The sequence below is a fragment of the Arachis stenosperma genome, chromosome 3, assembly GCF_014773155.1.
Source record: "Arachis stenosperma cultivar V10309 chromosome 3, arast.V10309.gnm1.PFL2, whole genome shotgun sequence".
Taxonomy (NCBI): domain Eukaryota; kingdom Viridiplantae; phylum Streptophyta; class Magnoliopsida; order Fabales; family Fabaceae; genus Arachis; species Arachis stenosperma.
In genome coordinates this window covers 136,633,712-136,637,616 of record NC_080379.1, presented here as the reverse complement: position 1 = coordinate 136,637,616, position 3,905 = coordinate 136,633,712, and the positions used below count along the sequence as shown (strand labels likewise).

Here is a 3,905-nt window from a genome sequence, read left to right as displayed (position 1 = left end):
AGCTTTTCACTTGGACCTGCATGCCACAAGCACATGGTTAGGGACAGCTTGATTTAGCCGCTTAGGCCTAAATTTTATTTCCTTGGGCCCTCCTATCCATTGATGCTCAAAGCCTTGGATCCGTTTTACCCTTGCCTTTTGGTTTTAAGGGCTATTGGCTTTTTCTGCTTGCTTTTTCTTTTTCTTTCTATTTTTTCCACTTTTTTTTCGCAAGCTTTTGCTTTTTCACTGCTTTTTCTTGCTTCAAGAATCAAATTTATGATTTTTCAGATTATCAGTAACATTTCTCTTTTTTCATCATCCTTTCAAGAGCCAACAAGTTTAACATTCATAAACAACAAGATCAAAAATATGCACTGTTCAAGCATTCATTCAGAAAATAAAAAGTATTGTCACCACATCAATATAATTAAACTAAATTCAAGGATAAATTCGAAACTCATGTACTTCTTATTCTTTTTGTATTAAAACATTTTTTCATTTAAGAGAGGTGAAGGATTCATGGAATTATTCATAGCCTTTGGACATAGTTACTAAATACTAATGATCATGAAGTAAAGACACAAACATAGACAAACATGAAGCATAAAAATCGAAAAACAGAGATAAGAACAAGAAAGTTAAGGAATGAGTCCACCTTAGTGAGGGTGGCACCTTTTTGAAGGATCAATAGTGCTTTTTGAGCTCCTTTATGTCTCTTCCTTGCCTCTGTTGCTTGATCCCTAGTGATTTTGGTGCTCCTATCCTTAGTTGCTCCCAATAATTGTGTGGAGGAAAATGTATCCCCTGAGGTATCTCAGAAATTTCTTGATAAGGAAATTCCTCATGCTCTTGTTGAGATCCATGAGTGGGCTCTCTTGATGTGCAGTCAAATGCTTTACTACTGAGCTATGGACCCTTGAGATGAATCTCTCCATCTCCCATGACTCAGAGGTGGAAGCTTTTGTCTTCCCTTTTCTCTCTTTTTTTTTTGAGGTTTCTCTGGCCTTAGGTGCCATCAATGGTTATGAAAAAAAAAGCTATGCTTTTACCACACCAAACTTAGAATGTTGCTCGCCCTCGAGCAAAAGGAGAAAGAATAGAAGAAGAATGAGAGGATATGGAGGAGAGGGAGAGAGGTGTGTATTCGGCCATGTAGGGTGGGTTTGGGTGGGGAAGAGATGATGGATGTGAGTGGTGAAGAGGTGATGGGGAAGAGTGTTATTGGATTGTGTGAAGAGGAGAGAAGGTGAGTTGAGGTAGGTGGGGATCCTGTGGGGTCCACAGATCCTGAGATGATCCTGTGGGGTCCATAGATCCTGAGGTGTCAAGGATTATGATCCCTGCACCAACGAGGCATGTAAAACGCCCATTTGCATGCAATCCTGGCATTCAACGCCAGATTGATGCTGTTTCTGGCATTAAACGCCAGCTTTATGCTTGTGTTGGGCATTCAATGCCAGTCTCAGCATGTTTCTGGCATTGAACGCTAGCTTTCCTCAGTGTGCAATCCTGGTGTTTAAACGCCAGATTGCTGCATGTTTCTGGTGTTCAAATCCATGCTCTATTATGGCGTTGAACGCCAGCCAGATGCTCCTTACTGGCATTTAAACGCCAGTGAGCCCTTCCTCCAGGGTGTGCTGTTTCTTCTGCTGTTTTTTATTTTGTTTTTAATTTTTGTATTTGTTTTGTGACTCCACATGATCATGAACCTAAGAAAACATAAAAAAACAATAAAAAAAATAAAATTAGTTAAATAAAAAATTGGGTTGCCTCCCAATAAGTGCTTCTTTAATGTCAATAGCTTGACAGTGGGCTCTCATGGAGCCTCACAAGTGATCAGGTCAATGTTGTAGACTCCCAACACTAAACTTAGAGTTTGAATGTGGGGATTCAACACCAAACTTAGAGTTTGGTTGTAGCCTCCCAACACCAAACTTAGAGTTTGATTGTGGGGGCTCTGCTTGACTCTGTACTGAGAGAAGCTTTTCATGCTTCCTCTCCATTGTTAAAGAAGAACACCCTTGGGTCTTAAACACAAGTTAGTCCCTATTCAATTGAAGGACTAATTCTCCTCTGTTAACATCTATCACAGATCCTGCTGTGGCTAGGAAAGGTCTTCCAAGGATGATGCATTCATCCTCCTCCTTCCTAGTGTCTAAGATTATGAAATCAGCAGGGATGTAAAGGCCTTCAACCTTTACCAACACGTCCTCTACCAATCCATAAGCTTGTCTTACTGACTTGTCTGCCATTTGCAATGAGAATATGGCAGGTTGTACCTCAATGATCCCCAGCTTCTCAATTACAGAGAGTGGCATAAGATTTATGCCTGACCCTAGGTCACACAGAGCCTTTTCAAAGGTCATGGTGTCTATGGTACAAGGTATTAAGAATTTGCCAGGATTTTGTCTCTTTTGAGGTAAAGTTTGCTGAACCCATGTATCTAGTTCATTAATGAGCAAGGGAGGTTCACCTTCCCAAGTCTCATTACCAAACAATTTGGCATTCAGCTTCATGATGGCTCCTAGATATTAAGCAACTTGCTCTCCAGTTACATCTTCATCCTCTTCAGAGGAAGAATAGTTTTTAGAGCTCATGAATGGCAGAAGAAGGTTTAATGGAATCTCTATGGTCTCTATATAAGCCTCAGATTCCTTTAGGTCCTCAATAGGGAACTCCTTCTTACTTGAAAGACGTCCCATGAGGTCTTCCTCATTGGGATTCACGTCCTCTCCTTCTTCCCTAGGTTCAGCCATGTTGATTATGTTAATGGCCTTGCACTCTCTTTTTGGATTCTCTTAAGTGTTGCTTGGGAGAGTACTAGGAGGAGTTTCAGTGATTTTCTTACTCAGTTGGCCCACTTGTGCCTCTAGATTTCTAATGGAGGACCTTGTTTCACTCATGAAACTTAAAGTGGCCTTAGACAGATCAGAGACTAAGTTTGCTAAGTTAGAGGTGCTCTGTTTAGAATTCTCTGTCTGTTGCTGAGAAGATGATGGATAAGGCTTGCTATTGCTGAGCCTATTTCTTCCACCATTATTAAAGCCTTGTTGAGGCTTTTGTTGATCCTTCCATGAGAAATTTGGATGATTTTTCCATGATGAATTATAGGTGTTTCCATAAGGTTCACCCATGTAATTTACCTCTGCCATTGCAGGGTTCTTAGGATCATAAGCTTTTTCTTCAGAAGAGGCCTCTTTAGTACTGTTGGATGCATTTTGCCATCCATTCAGACTTTGAGAAATCATGTTGACTTGCTGAGTCAACATTTTGTCTGTGCCAATATGGCATTCAGAGCATCAATTTCAAGAACTCCCTTCCTCTGAGGCATCCCATTATTCACGGAATTCCTCACAGAAGTGTACATGAACTGGTTATTTGCAACTATGTCAATAAGTTCTTGAGCTTCTACAGGCGTTTTCTTTAGGTGAATGGATCCACCTGCAGAATGGTTCAGTGACATCTTAGAGAATTCAGATAGACCATAATAGAATATATCCAAAATGGTCCACTCTGAAAGCATGTCAAAAGGACACCTTTTGGTCATCTGCTTGTATCTTTCCCAAGCTTCATAGAGGGATTCACTATCTTTTTGTTTGAAGGTATGAACATCCACTTTAAGCTTGCTCAGCTTTTGAGGAGGAAAGAACTTAGCCAAGAAGGCCGCGACCAGCTTATCCCAGGAGTCCAGGCTATCTTTAAGTTGTGAATCCAACCATATTCTAGCTCTGTCTCTTACAGCAAAGGGAAAAAGCATGAGCCTGTAGACTTCAGGATCTACTCCATTAGTCTTACAGTCTCACAGATCTGCAAGAACTAAGTTAAAAACTGGTAGGGATCTTCTGATGGAAGTCCATAGAACTTGCAGTTCTGTTGTAGTAGAGCAACTAGTTGAGGTTTCAGCTCAAAGTTATTTGCTCCAA

The 3,905-nt window shown here is 40.6% G+C and overlaps 1 non-coding gene across 1 annotated transcript; it reads left to right on the top strand.

Annotated features, from left to right (window-relative positions):
* Positions 1–3,499: 3,499 nt before the first annotated feature.
* Positions 3,500–3,607, top strand: LOC130971650 (small nucleolar RNA R71). The gene has a single exon (XR_009082861.1). It is a non-coding gene; the product is annotated as a small nucleolar RNA R71 (small nucleolar RNA).
* Positions 3,608–3,905: the final 298 nt, after the last annotated feature.